The following is a 20,716-nucleotide window of genomic DNA, read 5'->3' on the forward strand; positions in this document are numbered from 1 at the left end:
CTCTTCGACTCAAGAAGTTAAAATATAATTAGGGGCTTTTGGGTGGCTCAGCCAGTTAAGCATCTGACTCTTGATTTACGCTCAAGACATGATCTCTGGATCATGAGATTGAGCCCCATGCTGGGCTCTGCACTGAATGTGGATCCTGCTTAAAATTCTCTATCTCCCTCTCCCCTTACCTCTTCTCCTGTTCACACTTTCTAGCTCCCTCTTTAAAAAAAAAAAAAAAAAGTTAAAATAGAATTAAAAGATGCCAACACAGCTATTACAGTTTTCTGGAATTCAAAACATACACACACTTAGGACTTAATGTCATGCTACAGAACACCAAATGCCTTTGGTTTTCTGTTCCAGGAATGATGTTTGGAATTCTGCCAAACACAAAGAAGAAACCCTAAGGTTCCTCCGTGCTTTGCACTATGTGAAGAAACCAGCCTGCCCAGAAAAGATGAAATCATGTGCAATACTGTTGAAGAACCAGTCATAAAAGACACATTTCAGGGCACCTAGGTGGCTCAGTTAAATATCTACCTTCAGCTCAAGTCATGATCCCAGGATCCTGGGATGGAGTCCTGAATCCAGCTCTCTACTCAGTAAGGAGTCTGCTTCTCCCTCTGCCCTTGCCCCCTACTTGTGATCGCTCTCTCAAATAAACAAAATCTTTCAATTAAAAAAAGACACATTTCAAATAGAAAATGAGAAGACAGTAGAGATTACAAACTTTGGATACAGTCTAGTCTATCCAGTTGAGAGCCTCATCCTAAAACAGACATAAAAAATATTTTATGGGGTTGTTCTGAGAATTAGAGGAGAGATTTACATAAAGCACTTGAAATACTCAGATCCTAATACATGTTATCAAGTGCTCAATAAACAGGAATTATTGATACTAATACTTTATGATAGAAGAAATCTTAGAAAGCAAAAGCCAGGTAGCAAAAGTTTCATTCCTATTACTGTTTCACTTCTTTTCTAATGATAAAGACTTCTTCTTCTAAACTGGGTCCCCAAGAAAATTTTTATAAAAATGAGTTATTACAAAAAAAAAATAAAAAATAAAAAAATGAGTTATTAAAATTACCAGCTAAATCAATTATGTTTACATTTAGTAGACAAAAAAATTGTTAACAAGTATTTAGTATCTTCATAATGCTACATCAAAGTCATTTCATAGATATAAAGGATACCTAAAAATCACATTATACACATAAAAATTCCAAAATCCTTAAAATATCTAAGACAAAATATGACCTATGTTATGGATTGAACTGCAACCTCCAAAATTCATACGTCAAAGCCCTAACCCTCAGTATCTCAGAATATGACTGTATTTGGCAATTGGGCCTTTTTTGTGTGTTTGTTAAGTAGGCTCTATGCCCAGCATGGAGCCCAGAGTGGGGCTTGGACTCACGACCCCCCAGGGATAGCATGCTCCATCCAGTAAATGAGCCAGAGAGGCACCCCTGGAAATATGGTCTTTAAAGAGGTAATTAAGTTAAAATGAGGTGAGTGTCTTATATGACTAATGTCCTTATAAGAGGAAGGAATTTGGACACAGACACATACATGTATATAGAAGGCAGCACCTGTAAGCCAAGGAGAGAGGCCTTAGAAAAAAAAACAATCCTGAGGCACCTTGGGTGGCTCAGTCAGTTAAGCATCTACCTTCAGCTCGGGTCATGATCTCAGGGTCTTAGGACAGAACATCATGTGTGGAATGAATGAATGAATGAATGAATGAATGAATGAATGAATGAATAAAAGAACATCATGTGTGGCTCCCTGCTCAGTGGGGGAGTTGTTTCTCCCTCTCCCTCTGTCTATCCCCAAATTGTTCTCTCTCAAATAAATAAAATATTTAAGAGAGAGAGAGAGAGAGACAGAGAAGAAAAAGAAAGGAGGAGGAGGAACCAATCCTGCAGATACATTGATCCTGGACTTCTGGCCTCCAGAATTTTAAGAAAATAAATTTCTCTTTATAGTACCTGACCTGTGGTACCTTATTAGGGCAGCCCTAACAAACTAATACAGCCTACCCTTCCTAAAACTAGACAGAGCTTATAGAGTGGCAGTATATTTCTAGTTGTAGTCAGTGGTTCCTCAAGCTAATCCTCAACACCACCTAGAATTAGACACATTTCAAGGCATGTGACTGGCTCAGCTGGTAGAGAATGCAATTCTTGAGCCCAGAGTTGTGTCTGAGCCCCACGTAGGGGGTAGAAATTACTTAAAAAATTAAAAACCTTTTAAAAAGGGGATCCCTGGGTGGCTCAGCAGTTTGGTGTCTGCCTTTGGCCCGGGGCGCAATCCTGGGGTCCTGGGATCGAGTCCCACATCGGGCTCCCGGGATGGAGCCTGCTTGTCCCTCTGCCTGTGTCTCTGCCCCCTCCCTCCTCTCTCTCTCAGTCTCTCATGAATGAATGAATGAATGAATGAATGAATCTATCTTTAAAAAAGGAACAAAAATATTTTTAAAAAAAAGACACATTTCCAAAGTCAAAAAATCAAACACTTAAAGCCAGAATCAGGAATTACATATCATGCATACTTTCTTTTAATAAAATACATTACACTATTTGGGCAATGGCTGATCTAAAGTATTAACATATATTACATTAATAGATCACCTTTTTTGAAGGAAAACATGCATATTCTGAATTTTTATGTGCACCTATTAAGACAGTCCTCTCAACATGAACAATATTAGAGACAGTTTTTGGATAGAAGAAACAAATTTTGAATTCAAAGAAATGGCAATTTAAACCCCACTGGTGCCACTTACCAGTTATTTGACCTTAAGGAAGTTATTCACCTCTCTGACCCTCAAATTCCTCAACTGTAAATGAGGATGAAATAATATTTTATCAGATTATCAGGCTCAGAGAGAGCTATATTAAGCACCTGGCACAATTCCTAACACAAGGAGCGTACTCAATAAATAGTGATAAGATCATCATCCAAAGAAAATATGCATGAGAAGTGGGTGTCACTGTTAACAGGACTATAAACTTTCACATCTTTATGGAAGGCAGTTGTGAAATATCTATTCAAGCATTAAGGATATCCCTCTAACCCAGAAATTTAAGTTAGAGAAATCTATTCTACAGAAATACTTGCACAAGTGGGTGAAAGTCATAGAAAAGGTGTATTTTTTGTGACACCATTTTACCAAGCAAACAGATTAAGTCTGGTTTAATGTTAGACTATACTGGAACCATATTTGTCATTTCTTAAATGAAGTAAATCTCTATGTACTAAGACACTGGCAATGGGAGAATAAGCACAATATGATCCAACAAAGTAAAAACTATGTGTTTATATATATATGCATGGAAGAAGAGTATGAAAAGATCTAATACCAAACCACAAGTAGCTTTCACTTTTTGCTCACATAGCCTGTAAATTGTAAACATTGTTAAAACTCAAAATATTGGGGCACCTGGGTAGCTCAGTTAAGCATCTGCCTTCAGCTCAGAGGGGTCCTCTGTTTAGTGGAGAGCCTACTTCTTCTCCCTCTATCCCTCTCTCATGCTCATGCTTACTCTCTTTCTCCCTCTCTCTCTTGCTATCTCAAATAAATAAACAACCTTTAAATTTAAAAAACCCAAAATACTGGGACACCTGGGTGGCTCAGCAGTTGAGCATCTGCCTTCAGCTTGGCTCAGGGAATGATCCTGGAGTCCTGGGACCAAGTCCCACATCGGGCTTCCTGCACGGAGCCTGCTTCTCCCTCTGCTGCCTATGTCTCTGCCTGTGTCTCTCATGAATAAATCCAATTTTTAAAAAGAAAACACCAAAATATTAATTTTTTCCCCACTAAAGAAACAAGAATGTACACCATCTTTTCAGACTAAATGCTTTCCTGTTCTATGGAATGGGATATGTTAAGGAAAATTTCAAAGAAAAATGTTACATTTAACTCTCCCTCCTTATTGAAAAAGTCTAAAATCTATATTAAGCCTATGTTCAAGACAGTCAAAATCAATTTCTACTTGATATTTTTCAGTTTCTATTTCTACAGTCAATTCTAACTTTGTGGAGTTGGTCACAAAACATTTTAAAAACTGCTAATTATTTGCTATATAACCAAGTCACACTTTCAAATTCTTCCTCACTTCCTTTCAAAATAATGTAGTTAAATATATATTTAGAACACAAAACCACTTTAATGGTACCTAAGGAAAAATAAAATAAATCTGCGCCCAAAATCAGACAAATTATTGGAAAGATTCAGCATTTTAGACTACTATAAACTGCAAATATTCCTGTTTCCGACAGTTGTCCAATGTTAACACAGAACAAACTGAGACTGGAATCATGGAAAGTCACAATGAAAATGGAACCACCTTGTTTTACACATATGAAGAAAATAAAGTACAAAAAGTGACTTAACCAAGTTCACACAGTAAAAAAAAAAAAAAAAAGAAAAAGAAGGATCAGTGCAGGGCCCTGACTTCCCAGTATAATCTTTTAGACTTTCTTCTAGATCACATTGCTCACATCTTAGCTTACAATTTTTGGTTTTTTTAAAGATTTTATTTATTTATTCATAGAGACACACACACAGAGAGAGAGAGAGAGAGAGAGAGAGAGAGAGAGGCAGAGACACAGGCTGAGGGAGAAGCAGGCTCCATGCAGGGAGCCCGACGTGGGACTCGATCCTGGGTCTCCAGGATCACAGCCCGGGCTGCAGGCGGTGCTAAACCTTAGCTTACAGTTTTAAATAAATTCCTTTTCTAAATAAATTAGCAAAAATAGCATCAGATAACATACTTGGTTTCATAAATATGCATAAATGAAACAAACGTTTGCTGGCATATACTACCTGGCATATTTGCAATACTATCTATAGAGCTCTGCATTCATTGAAATTTCAAGCATGTAAAATATCTTGATCAGACATCACAAAGGTGTCTGCTCTGCAGAAGCAGAGATGAAATGCTTTATGAGAACCAATTCATCTAATTCCCCTGGAGGTAGGGTAACTAGTTAGATACTAATTAGTTAAAAGACCAAATTTTCTAGCCATATACATTTGAATGGTAATTTGTTTGTTTCAATGACACTTTTCTTTTTAGAATAATGTTTCTCATCTCTGATTTCAAAGTCACCTTCCAGCCTAATGGAGGCACAAAGCTCTGACTCTTCTCTCCTCAGAACAAGATTCGTAAGAAAATAATGCACAGAGGTATCTTTTAATATTTTCCTTCACTGAAACCCAGGGTGATAACAACATATGAAAATCTTTGATGGCAGAACATCTCTATTAAACTAAAATATAAAAATCCAGAAAGTAAGGACAAGGAAAACTAAGAACTGTATGAGACAAAGAGTACATGAAATAGAAGCCAGGTAGACAATAGATCCCCAAAATCTATTTTGGGGAAAATAAAATTATCCTCCTAAAATGAACAAAGGCTGATGCAACCAGCAACTAAATATACCAAGCTAAGTTTACCAAGAAGAAAAGGAATGTTAAAGGAATCTCTGCCCTAGTTTCATATATATATATATATATATATATATATATATATATATATAAAGGCAAAACAAATATTGAGGCAGGTATGTTTAGACATACTCAAACATAAACGCAATCAAATAAAGTTGCCCCGCCAAAACAAAATCACAAATGGAATAAAATCAAGTAACTATAACATATAGTTATGAATAATTTCTAGATACACCATTAGTCTTCTATTCTGGAAGTTAAAATTCAGTAGTCAAAGAAAATATAGCTAGCTTATCAATAATGTCAATACAAAATACTGTTTACAAGTATATTTTTGCTAGATTTGACTTAACAGTGCAATGTGTTAATTAACTTTATTTTGTCCACTGAATGTGGATATTCTTCTTTAACAAAATCCAAGTATTCTAGGCTATGAGTGATGAGTGACCTTGAGGCAGCACTTGGAAGGCAGTCACCATGGCAACACTACCACAAAAGTGCCTCATCCTCAGCAAAAGGACCAACCTGGTGCATGAGGATTTAAAAACCTAGGGAGACAGCTTCCTTCAAGCCAAAAAAATTAGTTTTAAAAAAGGTTTATACCAACCTTCCTATTTTAGCCTTCTTATTTATTCTTTGTGAAAGAGGGACATTTATATTAATGATGAAATATTAAGCCATGCAAAAATTATTTTCTTTTGTCCTTTGTTTCCTATATGGGCAACATCAATTACTAAGATATAAATACTAATTTTTAATTTTTAAAAATGCATGTTTAAAATTGTTAACACAATCACCACTATTCTAATACTCTTTTAATTGTTATCCAAAAAATTCGTTTTAATAAGAATATTTATTTTCCAGCCTGTACTTCAGATAAAGAACAGACAAGGGAGAAGAAAGTTCACTTACAATTCCAAATATAAAATATGGATTTGTAATTCTGCTTATACACCCTAAAGAGCCAGCTGCTTACTTCCCAAGAAGGGGGTGGGAGAAGAAAAGAAGCACAGAAGCATCTTTACATTTGGTGTTCTTACAAAGTTATGTGTCTTTTACTTCAGACATAGATGAATTTTTTTTCTAGGGAACCTACCCCTTGAAAGCCAGGAATGTAACTCTTGTCATTTTTATCACCCATACAATCAACACAGAGCCTGACAACAAGTGAGTGCCAAGGGACCTTAAACATTTTGCTCATGTACCAAAGGAATCTTGAAAAACTATACACCCCAGAACATTTGTAAGTTGACATTCAAATTTTTCATCAACTTAACTGGTCACAAAGCAGTCAATTGCAAAATGTTATTAGTATTTTTAATAAACTGTTACATCACTCAAGAAGTATTCAGATGAACCTGGATTACTTTCATTCTCCTGGAATACAAATTTCCATTCCTCTTCATCCACAGTACTTGATCATAATGGACTATTATTTTATGCCTGAAAGTATTTTATTGATCATCCAACAAAAGGATATGTAAGATGAAATAATAATGTCTATCTAACCACAGGCTCTAAGTGTGGAAGACGCATTTTATTCTGAATTATTACTACAATCGTTATTAGTATGTAATTGTTCAAAATATAAGGATACTACAAGTTTCGGTAAAATACATGTTAAAAGTACATTTTTCATTATAGGTGAATCTGTTAAGACACACAGGCAGAGGTTCCTCTCCCCGACCCCAAGCCCCATGCCTACAGGTATCTACAATAAGTAATACCATTAATTGGCCACAGTGCTCCTTCATTTATACATTTTTGTTGTAAAGTTATACATAAAACTTTGCTGACATAAGTAGATAATTAAGTGGAAGTGAAAGCAATGACATTCAATTCTTTCAATGCAATCTTAGCTTCATGACAAAAATCTCAGTGAGCTATCAAAAATTATTTTTTCATTCTCTCTCAGAGAGCAATTTGATTAACTCTCAACTTTTATGAAAACACACTCAGAAGCACTGACCGACAGACCATTTGTTACAGAGTCATTTGCTTTTTAAATTCTAACACCAACATTTGTAACTGTCCATGTGTTGTTTCAAATGCCAATTTCTTTTAAACACCCAGTATTAAGGCAACACGGTAAAAAGAATTATTCCTTTCTTTTGGCAGTTAAAAGAGCAACTGTGAAAGGAGACATCTAAAGAATAACACTCTGCAAAGCTTTCTAGGCAGGCCAACTTTAAAATCTTAAGTTGAAGTTGGAGCGCCTGGCTAGCTCAGTTGGTGGAGCATCCAACTCTTGATCTTGGGGCTGTACATTCAAGCCTCACACTGGGCACAGAGATTACTTAAAAATAAAATTTTAAAAAACATGCAAACAAAAAAAGATGGTTAAAAATTTCTTAATAAGAGAACAATGTTTAAAAATCTGGAAAATAATTTTTTTAAGATTTTATTTTTTTATTCATGAGAGACACAGAGACATAAGCAGAGAGAGAATAGGCGCCCCACAGGGAGCCCAATGAGGAACTCAATCCTGGGGTGCTCAGGATCATACCCTGAGCTGAAGGCAGTCTCTGAACCACTAGGCCACCAAGGTGTCCCTGGAAAATAATTATCTTTAAGTGATTTGTGGTAAATCCTTCAAATCCAACTGCCAATTTACAGAAAATAGAGGACAGAAGGACGTGCTAAATGACACCAGTCAGATCCAAAATGCAGACTACAGAAAATTTCGCAAAACACAAAACCATTTATTCCAACAAATAAACTGCAAGTAAAAAAAGAGAGGCAAAAAAAAAAAAAAAAAAGGCAGTAAAAACCTAAGAGACATAGATGATGTAACAGCAAACTACAATATATACATGTGACTCAAACTATAAAAGTTACAGTTTAAATAAATAAACAAACAAACAAACAAATAAAAATTACAGTTCAGCAACTGAAAAATTCATGCCTGGATATGACATCAAGAAATTTAAGGTGAGGGACACCTGGATGGCTCAGCCTTAGACTCAGGTCGTGATCCCAATCTGGGATTGAGTCCCACATCGGGCTCCCTGCGAGGAGCCTGCCTCTCCCTCTGCCTCTGCTTCTCTCTCTCATGAATAAATAAAATCTTAAAAGAAAAAAAGAAAGAAATTTAAGGTGAGATAATGTGCATTTTGTTTTAAAAAAAAAAAAAAAAAAACCTACAGAAACTCTTTAAGATTTTATTTGAGAGAGAGAGAGCATGAGAGAGAGATTGAGAGCATGCAGGAGCAGGGGGGCGGAGGTAAAGGAGAAGAAGCAGTGAGCCTGAGAGGGGAGGGAGACTCCAACCCAGGACCCTGGGATCATGAGATCCCTGGGAGCCAAAGGCAGATGCTTAACCAACTGAGCTACCCAGGTGCCTGAACAGTCCTTGCAATTTAAAGATACTTACTAGGGGTGCCTGGGTGGCTCGATCAGTTGAGCTTCCAACTCCTGGTTTCAACTCAGGTCATGATCTCAGAGTCCTGAGATCAAGCCTCAAGTGAGTCCTGCTTGAGATTCTCACTCACCTTCTCCTCTGCCCCTCCCAGCCATGTGTGCTGCTTTTTCTAAAATAAGTGAATAAATCTTTAAAAGTAAATAAATAAACTAACTTACTAAAACACAGAATACTATGTTATCTGGGACGTGCTTCAAGATAATACGGGAAAAGGGGAAATCTGAATAAAAGTTAAGACTGGCCATGCGTTGGTAATTTTTGAAGCTGAAAGACAGTTTCATGAGAACTCATTATAATATTCTCTCTAGTTTTTTGTTTGAAATCTCATAATGAAAAGATTTTTTTTTTAACTTTTATTTATTTATGATAGTCACACAAAGAGAGAGAGAGAGGCAGAGACACAGGCAGAAGGAGAAGCAGGCTCCATGCACCGGGAGCCCAGATGAAAATCTTTTCATTATGAGGGATCCCTGAGTGGCGCAGCGGTTTGGCGCTTGCCTTTGGCCCAGGGCGTGATCCTGGAGACCCAGGATCGAGTCCCACGTCGGGCTCCCGGTGCATGGAGCCTGCTTCTCCCTCTGCCTGTGTCTCTTGCCTCTCTCTCTCTCTCTCTCTCCCTCTCTCCCTCTCTCTCTCTGTGTGACTATCATAATAAAAAATTTTTAAAAAGTTATCATTTAATGTGTATTGTGTATATTTAAAAGACAAATTCCAAAAAATAAATGACATTATACCAGAAAACAACTACATGCTTATCTCTATTTTAACACAAAAGTACTATCAGCTCAGGTATTTAAGTGTTCTAAATCTTATAAATAACCTTATTTGATTATAGAATTTGTGTACATTTATATGAATACATATATATATTATATAGAAGTATTTTATAGAATACCCTCCCAACACAAGGCTAGCAACAGAAAAGAATTAAAGACATCACAAGAACTTATCTAAGAGAGTGCAACTTTGACTTTTATTTATTCCAATTATCTTTATTCCTCACCAAATAAACTTCTACCTCAGTTATATCTAGTTAATACAACATCAAGCCTATAAACCTCTATTTATCTATTTGAAAATATACTTCCTAGTACATCTTTCCTTAAGAAGTAAAAGAGAGAGGGCAGCCCCTGTGGCTCAGCGGTTTAGCGCCGCCTTCAGCCCAAGGCGTGATCCTGGAGACCCGGGATCGGGTCCTACGTCGGGCTCCCTGCACAGAGCCTGCTTCTCCCTCTGCCTATGTCTCTGCCTCTCTCTCTGTGTCTCTAATAAAGAAAATCTTTTTTTTTTAAAAAAAAAAAAAGGAAGTAAAAGAGAGAATGAAATATCATACACATTTGTGCTTTAATTCACATCAAAGCCATCTTTTTTTTTGTTATATTTATTTGAGAGCGAGTGAGAGAGCGAGCAAGCACACGCATGCTCAGAGGAGCACGAGGGGGGGGAGGGGCAGAAGGAATGCACGTTGAGCAGGGAGCACACAATTGTCTTATCTGGCTCCATCCCAGGACCCCAGGATCACGACCTGAGCCAAAGGCAGACACTTAACTGACTGAGCCAACCAAGCACACCACATCAAAGCAATCTTAACGTCAAATTTCAAAAACAGAAAAACATTTCTAATCAGCCAGATTTATTAAAATTAAAATGAATTCCCTGCATATATGATAAAAGGTTAAATACTGTTTTTTAATAGGCCACCCTATCTTTAACCAATTTCAGAATCAACATCTATCTTGAAGGCAGCCCAGGTGGCTCAGCGGTTTAGTGCCTTCTTCAGCCCAAGGCCTGATCCTGGACACCTGGGATCGAGTCCCACATCGGGCTCCCCCCATGGAGCCTACTTCTCCCTCTGCCTGGGTCTCTGCCTCTCTCTCTGTGTGTCTCTCATGAATAAATAAACAAAATCTTTAAAAAAAAAAAAAAAATCCAGGCAGCCCCAGTGGCTTAGTGGTTTGGCACCACCTTCAGCCCTGGGCATGATCCTGGGGACCCATCCTGGGGACCTGGGATCGAGTCCCACATCAGGCTCCCCACAGGGAGTCTGCTTCTCCCTCTGCCTGTGTCTCTGCCTCTCTCTCTCTGTCTCTAATAAATAAATAAAAATCTTTTTTAAAAATCCATCTTGAAAGGATTTGTAGATACAATTCTATCCTAAATAGACCAGAACTAAAATAAAACCAACAGAGACCAGAGACTTCCCTAATGTAGTCCCATGGAGTTTAAAGATAAAACAAATGCTCTGCCCTAGAAAAACATCGTAATGCCACAAACAGGGGTGGGAGAAGAGTCTGAGAAGGACATCCTCCTTTCAAGGAAAAGTAGGGCATATTTACTCATTCAACAAATGAATAATGAGCATCTACCATATGTCATGCACTTATCTAAATGTTTGAGAAGTATCGGTGAGCAAGAGAGACGAAGATCCTTGTCCTTGTAGAGCCTTTATTTTATCAGGGAAAAAACATACAACTTGTTAAACATAATGAATAAGTAAAAGTAAAGGACATGGTAGCTTAAAAGACTAGAGCTATGAAAGGAGTTTTCGATGTTAAGTAGGGCAATGAGAATGGGCCTCATGAGGAGAGTGAGACTTGAGGCATTGAGAGTTGAAGGAGTCAGATATATGATGAGAAAAGCATCCCACAGGGAGGGTACACCCAAAGGCAGAAGTGTGCCCATAGTAGATGAAGAACAGCACCGGATTACGAGGAAGAGAGAAAGAGAAATGAAAGGTGAAATCAGAGATATTATAAGGGGAAGTCACACAGAACTTCATATACCAAGATAAGAGTTTTCGTTTTTTACTGAGTGAAATGGGGAAACTTCCGCAGATCCTTGTTACAAATTGGCTTATGATTCTAAAAGATCACTTCAAATCTTATGTTACTAACAGATTGTAAGGAGGCAAGGACAAAAACAAGGAGACATGTTAGAATACATGTGTGTCTGTGTGTGTGTGTGTGTGTATCCTTATGTTAGAATGTTATTACAGTAACTCAAACAGATGTTGGATAGTGGAAGTATGAAGATGTGGCCAGATTCTAGATAAATCTCAAAGATAGAAATATGGACATGAGAGGAAGGAGTCTAGGTATACAGCCCACAAAACTGGAAAAAAACAACAAATGAAACATGGAAGGCTTCATCAGGATTTAGCGGGAATATTATTAGTTCAATTTTAGACATGTTGACTTTGAGATGTCTATTACAAATTCAATCCACTTGAATTTGTAATAGACATCTATTATCTATTACACCTGGCTGGCTCTGTCAGCCTGGCTGGCTGGCTCAATCAGTGGAGTGTGTGCAACTCTTGATCTTGGGGTTGTGGGTTCAAGCACCACATTGGGTGTAGAAATCACTTTTAAAAAAGTAAAATTAAATCTTTAAAAAATAAAAATCCTGGTGGACAGGATGATGAGACAGGTGGATGTACAAATCTGGAAATAGCAGAGGTTTATCTCACATGAATATACAAAGATCTAACTTACATATAGAATATATACATCCCAAAGAAGAAAATAATTATAATCAGATTATAATCTGATGTATAGTTCCAAAGCAATGGAACAACAAAAAACAAACCAAAAAAACCTACAAGTTAGTAAAACCTTCTTGATGTTGAAAGACAGAGACGAGGACAAGGGTTGAAACTACATAATGAAAGGATTTAGTATGTGCCTGAGGACAAATGAGTCAGAGTGACCAACACCAATACATAAAAATATTATGAAAAAAATCTTTTGGACATTCAGACAAAGAAAAAAGAAAAAAAAGCTAAGCCCACTCATAAAGAAAACCAGATTGACATCAGACTTTAACACTGATGCTCAATGCCAGAAGACAGTGGAATGACAAACACTCTAGAAAAGAATTCTATAATCAGCCAAACCAGCTTTCAAGTATTAAAGCTGTAGATAGACTTTTAACTGTAGTAGAACTCAAGAAACAAGCACTTCCTATAAAATTTATTTTGAGAATGAATTGTTCAGACAACCAAAATAACTGCCAAATCCACATCAACATAAAAACCAATGGTGGAAAGTAAATATATATATAAAAAATATACACACACATCTATAGAAAACTGAATGATAAATAAGGGACACACTATATGACTATATGCTTTGACAACATAGATATTGATGTAGACACCAAAAATGAGAGGAAAGTAAGGAGAGATAAAAATTAGAATAAACTTGCTGTTTGCCTTAGAGATATTAACTGGAAGTAAAGGAATACTACTTTATTTTTTTTTTAATTTTATTTATTATTTATGTATTATAGTCACAGAGAGAGAGAGAGAGAGGCAGAGACACAGGCAGAGGAAGAAGCAGGCTCCATGCACCGGGAGCCCGATGTGGGATTCGATCCCGGGTCTCCAGGATCGCGCCCTGGGCCAAAGGCAGGCGCTAAACTGCTGCGCCACCCAGGGATCCAGGAATACTACTTTAAATCAAAAACTGGGGAAGAGAAAGAAGAGGTTACTAGGTAAAACTCAATAGTACTCAAAGTGAGAAAACAACACACAACAAGCAAAAAAAAAGTGATGGGTGGAAAGAGACTAAGTATATTACATAAGTTTTATTATAAAGGCAGCGGCTAGAAAAAAAGTACAAAACTTCTAATTGTTTATAAAACTAAGACAAAACTGGAGCACTTGGCTGGCTCGTCAATAGAGTATGCAGCCGTGGATCTCATGGTCATGAGTTCAAATACCATGCTGAGGGTTGAGTTTACTTAAAATAAAACTAAGACAAAGTATTATACAAAAAACAAAGACAGGGATCCCTGCGTGGCGCAGCGGTTAAGCGCCTGCCTTTGGCCCAGGGCACGATCCTGGAGACCTGGGATCGAATCCCACGTCGGGCTCCCGGTGCATGGAGCCTGCTTCTCCCTCTGTCTGTGCCTCTGCCTCTCTCTCTCTCTCTCTGTGACTATCATAAATAAATAAGTAAAAATAAAAAAAAAAAAAAAAAAAAAGACGTCACACAAACCCCAAACCTAACTCAGAAAACTAGAAAAAGAACAAAATAAAACAAAACAAAACAAAAAAAAAAAGGCAAAGAGTAGGATGGATCCTAGAACTGACAACAGTGGGATGCCTGAGTGGTGCAGGGGTTGAGCCTCTGCCTTCAGCTCAGGGTGTGATCCTGGAGTCCCGGGATCGAGTCCCATGTCAGGCTCCCCACATGGAGCCTGCTTCTCTCTCTCTGCCTGTGTCTCTGCCTCTCTGTCTTCATGAATAAATAAATAAAATATTAAAAAAAAAAAAAAAGAACTGACAAAAGTGGAAAATACGGTAATATCTGCTATTTAGTTAGTATATCAATGTTAACTTCTTAGTTTGATCACTCTATTTTACGCAGTTCATTAACTTTAGAGGAATCTGGATAAAGAGTATATACAAGAATACTAGTGTTTTTGCAACTCTTCTTTAAATCTAAAATTATTCCAAAGTAAAAAGAAAAATTTTGGAATCAATGGTTTTCACCACTGCACAATGCTAGGGAGAGGAAGAAGCAGGGTCCCAACTCAATCCCAGGACCCTGAGATCATCACCTGAGCAGAAGGCAGATGCTTAACCAACTGAGCCACCCAGGCCCCCTAGAAGTCTCTTTATTGAAATATTACAGATATTAAATGAAAAGGGTATGATAGAATACCAGCATTTACTACCCCTAATAAATTATCAGATAAAGCATACTGGTCATCAGTAGCTGCCAACATCACAAAGAGAAAGAGAAACAACATCGTCTGTTACCTGACAAACCACCTCACTGTGGTAGCCTACCTCCAAAATGGCTATTTGTGATCCCCATCTCCTAAAATTCACACGCTTAGGAGTCTCCTTCCACACAGTACCAGGGTTGGTCTGGATAACCAAAAGAATAGAGCAGAAATCATGATACGTCACTTCCATAGTTAAAAAAGGCATTACAGCTTTCTTCCTCCCTATCTGATCACCTGCTCCTACACAGTGCCTTGAGGATAAGAAACTGAGCCTCTTAAAACAGCCATGTGAATAAGCCACCTTGAAAGCAGATCTTCTGGCCTGTCAAACCTTCCGATGACTGCAGCCCTGGGTGAAAGCTTCACTGAGGGAGACCTTGAGCCACAACCACCCAGATAAGCCTAACCTTCAGAAACTGTGGAAGAAAAAAAAATAAGGAAGAAAGAAACTGGAAGATAATAAATGCTGTTTTAAGCTGCTAAATTTTGGGGTAACTTGCTACACAATAATAGATAACTAGTGTATTTATCAAAAGTAATAACTAAACCTTAAACTGATCAAGCCTTGACAGCCACCTACCAATTTACTAAAGGAAAAAAAAAAAGAGGGCTACGTTAAACAATATCATTCATAAGAATATACTCACCAAAATCTAGACAATAAAAAACTACAGGGAAAAAAATTCAAAGGAAAAAAAGAGATGGAGGAGTAATCTATATTTAAAGCAACTTAAGATACATAACAACCAAATTGCAATGAGTGAAGCTCCTTTGGATTTGATTCAAACAACAAAGGAAAAAACTAGAAGATTAAATTGTGACTGTGTATTTGGTGCTACTAAGAAATATTGTAATTTTTCTGAATGTAATAATGGTATTGTGGTTATGTTTTTTTTTTTCTAAAAAGACTGTCCTTATCTTTTAGAGATACTTAAGGAAATCCGTATGATGCCTGATATTTGCTTCAAAATAATAAGGGGGAAGGGAGTAAATGGAGATATAGATGAAACAACACCTGGGACGCCTGGGTGGCTCAGTGGTATAGCACCTGCCTTCAGCCCAGGGCATGATCGTGGAGTCTCGGGATCAAGTCCCACATCAGGCTCCCTGCATGCAGCCTGCTTCTTCCTCTGCCTGTGTCTCTGCCTCTCTCTCTCACTCTCGTCTCTCATGAATAAATAAATAAAATCTTTAAAAATTTTAAGAAAAAGAAACAGTATTAGCCATAAATTGATAACTGGTAAACCTGAGTGAAGAGTAATGGGTACCAATACACTATTCTACTTTTTAGGTTCAAAATTTGCCAAAATATAAGAAAAAAGTAGTATTTCTGAAAGAGGATCAAGAAAACAATAACCTAAATTGGAGATAAGCATCAGTAGAAAATTCACAGATTATAAGAGACATTTATCCAGTTCTAGCTATGTCTCTCTCAAAACCTCTCCTTCGAGCAAGAAATACAGAGTCCGAGGTCTCTGCATTGAAAAGAGCTCATGTGTATTCTTTTGAATTTGAGAATAGTTATTAAGTTTTAAGTTGAAACTCCTACCTAAAAACATACTAGATCTGTTTGGGATGGTGAAAAAGTTATGGAAATCCAGAATGATGACAGCTGCACAACACAGTCAATGTACTTTAATACCACTAAACTGTATACTTAAAATAGTAAATTTTATGTATTTACCACAATTTTTTTTTAAGATTTTTATTTATTTATTCATGAGAGACACAGAGACAGAGACAGAGACACAGGCGGAGGGAGAAGCAGGCTCCATGCAGGGAGCCCAGTGTGGGACTCCATCCCAGGACTCCAGGATCACACCCCAGGCCAAAGGCAGGCGCCAAAACGCTGGAGCCACCCAGGGATCCCCAAAAATATTTTTTAACATATTAGGTATGTTACATACAAAATTTATATTAAAAAGCACAACTTCATCTTATATAAAAATGTACAAGATGAGGGCAGCCTGGGTGGCTCAGCGGTTTAGCACCGCCTTCAGTCCAGAGCCTAATCCTGGAGCCCCGAGATGGAGTCCCACATTGGGCTCCCTGCATGGAGCCTGCTTCTCCCTCTGCCTGTGTCTCTGCCTCTCTCTCTGTCTCTCATGAATAAATAAATAAAATATTTTTTTTAAATGTACTAGATGAGCTACAAAGAACTTAATGAAAAATACTGGAGGGGCACCTGGCTGGCTCAGTTAGAGAAGCATGCAACTCCTCTCCTTGGGGCTGTCAGTTCAAGCCCCATACTGGATGTAGATTTTAAAAAAAAAAAAAAAGAACACGACTCTTTGTTTCAGCTCAGGTCATAATCTCAGGGTCATGCAGGCTCAGCACTCAAGCACTCAGTGGGGATTCTCTCTCACTCCTTCTGCTAACACACTCTCACTCCCTCTCTCTCCCACCATCCCTTCCTCTCCCTCTCAAATTTTTATAAAATCTGTTAAAAATAAAAAAATAAAAAATAAAAAAGAGGGGCACCTGGGTGGCTCAGTTGGTTAAATGTCTGCCTTCAGCTCAGGTCATGATTCTGGGGTCCTGGGATCAAGTCTCACAGCAGGCTCTCCACTCAGTGGGAAGCCTGCTACATTTCCCCCTCTCTCTGCCTGCTGTTCCCCCTGCTTGTATGCTCTCTGTCAAATGAATAAAGTCAAATGAATAAAATCAAATAAATAAATAACTGGAAAAGTGAACATTTTAATGTAAAATGAGTAAAATGAAGTTTTTGTCAGACAAGAAAAAGCGGAATTTCATTACCATTTAAAATGGCATATGGGACACCCAGGTGGCTCAGTGGTTAAGTACCTGCCTTTAGCTCAGGTCATGATCTTGGGGTCCCAGGACTGAGTCCCTCATCGACCTTCCCAGAGCCTGCTTCTCCCTCTGCCTGTGTCTCTGCCTCTGTGTGTCTCTCATGAATAAATAAAATCTTAAAAAAAACAAAACAAAACTCTCTCTCTTCCTCTCCCTCTTCCCCCACCCCACATACTTGCAGGCGCTCTCTCAAGAAAAAAAAAAAAAATTGGGAGCAGGGAGGATGTTATGTGTGCACTAACCCAGATGTCTCCAGAAAGTTTAATAAAATGCCCAAGAGTATCCAACCAATTCCAAAAGGCAATTCTCTTGCTTTCTAAGCCTTTAGTGTTTTGCTTTTGACTGATCTGTAAAACAACACACTTTTCAACTCTATGCTGAGTTCTGCATATCTGATTCAAGAATGAAGTCTTGAAACCCTGCCAGTCAGTCATGTCCTCCTGAAATATAGTTGACTATTGTTGGTTTGCTGTGCATCTTTAACCAAAAGGCCATACTGCAAAACATAGACATTAGTTAACATAAAGGGAATTAATGTTTGTTTCCAACCTTTAGAAGTTCATCATAGACTCTAAGAACCACAGAAGATAACCTTAGCAAGATTCAAAAAGTACAGTTGATTGTAAATTAGGAAAGAGTGGCACCCAGGGTACATGGGGAACAGAAGATCCTTTTTTTCATCCTTCTTTAAGATTTTATTTTTTTTTTTTTTTGAGAGAGAAAGAAAGAGAGCGAGCACACACAAACACAAGTGCACCAAACAAGGAATGGAGTAAAGCAAGAGGGACCAACCAGCAGACTCCGTGCTGAACACAGAGCCCAATACAGGGCTCAATCCCACAACCCTGAGAGATCATGACCTGAGCCAAAATCAACAGTCAGATGCTTAACTGACTGAGCTACCTAGGCACCCCTTTTTTCACTCTTCTAATATGAGTGTTTTTTGCGATCTACCTGACACCACTTGATTTCTTCTACTTTTCTATGGGAGGCAGTTCCTCCATTCTCAGAGAGAAACAATATACCAAAATTCTTCATGTTCAACAGACTGCAATTCCATTTGTAACAAACATTAATACAATTTTAAAGTAAATAATCTTTCTAACTGAAACTATCTCTCAGGAATTCATTTAAATCCTTCCCTGGATTACTCCAGCCTCAAGCAATCTCTCCTTCCTCTGAACTCCAAAAGCAATTATTTGTACAATCTATTTGGCAATTAATCCTGCATTGCCTTGTTAAACTTCTTTCATTATTCTCTAATATGTTATTTAAATCTTCTCTAGTTATCTAACTTTCATGTTTATTTCTCATCTCCCCAAACAGACTATACATTTCTTGCAAGGAAGAGATAAGGCCTTATATTGTTTTGTATACACATAAAAACACAGAGTAGCTGGTACATAGTAAATACAAAGCTTTTTGTGTATTTAAAAAGGAAAAAAATCGGGCAGCCCGGGTGGCTCAGCGGTTTGGCGCCTGCCTTCGGCCCAGGGCCTGATCCTGGAGACCTGAGATCGAGTCCCACATTGGGCTCCTGCGTGGAGCCTGCCTCTCCCCTCCCCGCCCCCCGCTGTGTGTGTCTCTCAAGAATAGATAAATAAAATCTTTTTAAAAAATAAATAAGATAGATAGATAGATATAGATAAATAAGAAAGAAAAAAGAAAGAAAGAAAGAAAGAAAGAAAGAAAGAAAGAAAGAAAGAAAGAAAGAAAGAAAGAAAGAAAGAAAGAAGAAAATAAATCAGTTACATTAAGAAAATGTTCAGGGGTGCCTGAGTGGCACAGTCAGTTAAGCATCTGCAGCTCAAGTCAGGATCCCACTGTCCTGGGATTGAGCCCTGTATGGGGCTCCCTGCTCAGTGGGGAGTCTGCTCCTCCCCCACCCAACTCATGCTCACTCTCTCAAAATAAATCTAAAAAACAAAAAGAAAGAAAGAAAGAAAAAAGAAAAGGAAAGGAAACGTTCAAAGCCATGCCAACTAAGAATCTTTAAGCCAGAGTTGATAGGTTAATATACTATTTTTGTTTTCTTGGCTCCTAAAGTAATGTGGGGTGGTAAAAAGAGTATGGCCTCTGAAATTGAGAAGACCTCAATTTGGATCTTCTATATTTTGAGAACTTGTGAACTTAATCTATAAACATCAATAATTCATCTCTAAAATAAGGACAATACCACCCACCTATAGAAGGCTTTATGGTCATTAAATGAGAGAGTTTATATAAAACTATAGAATTCCTTATTTCAGATTCTTGAATTTTTTTTCATCTGTGAAATCAGAGTATGTCCTGCTATCTTCAGTATCCAATAGCTGAATTGGCAGTTTTACATTTTCTTACCTAGTGGTACATAAAATAACATACTGTGTAACTTGAACTTGATTAAATTTGGTAACAGCTAGCAGCATCCTCAACAAATGCTAGCTTCATCTCCTCCCTCCCTCACACCCATTCACACACCATCATACGACTAGGAAACAATTCATCCAGCAGTACAAATGGAAATACCATCAAATCTATTAAAATGCTCAGCACTTTGGCATATAGCATATGCTCAATAAACAGGAAATACTGCGACTGCTTCTCTGAATTCAATCCACAAATATCTGAGTGCACACCATGTACCTCCCTGCCATCATTCTGGGCAGTAGAGATATAGCAGTAAACAAAATAACTCTCAACCTTCACAGAGTTTATATTCTATTAATACATATATTTTCCATGACACACAAAAGTAAAAGTAAAATCACAAGTCAATAGATTGTCCCAAATATTGAAAAAGCTAAGCAACCCAAGAAAGATATTAAAACACAACCAAAACTCAAAATAAATCCTTGGAAGCAAAAGAGGGCATCCAAGCATTTTTCTCTAAGTAAAGATTTGGGAAAAAGTAGAACAGGAAGGGGAAGGGGAAGGGGAGGGGGAGGGGGAAGGGGAAGGGGGGAAAGAAAGGAAGAAAGGAAGAAAGAAAGAGACATAAGATCATCTTTAGTTCCTAAAAATAAAACATATATTAGATTCATTTGAAAGAGGAATAATAATTTGGGTTATCTGTGAAACACAACACAGGAGACAGCAAATTAGGTCTTTAAAAATCATCCTAACAGGGACGCCTGGGTAGCTCAGTGGTTGAGCGTCTGCCTTCAACTCAGGGCATGATCCCGGGGGGTCCTGGGATCAAGTCCTGCATCAGGCTTCCCAAGGGGAGCCTGCTTGCTTCTCTCTCTGCCTATTTCTCTGCCTCTCTCTCTGTGTGTCTCTCATGAATAAATAAAATCTTCAAAAAAGATAAA

General features: G+C 37.8%; 1 protein-coding gene across 8 annotated transcripts in view; it reads right to left on the reverse strand.

Moving 5' to 3' along the window:
- NCOA3 (nuclear receptor coactivator 3) overlaps positions 1-20,716 on the reverse strand; it is a 143,758-nt gene that overhangs the window by 99,297 nt on the left and 23,745 nt on the right. The gene's annotated exons all lie outside the window — the stretch shown is intronic.

This window comes from Vulpes vulpes, chromosome 14 (assembly GCF_048418805.1).
Source record: "Vulpes vulpes isolate BD-2025 chromosome 14, VulVul3, whole genome shotgun sequence".
NCBI classification, from domain to species: domain Eukaryota; kingdom Metazoa; phylum Chordata; class Mammalia; order Carnivora; family Canidae; genus Vulpes; species Vulpes vulpes.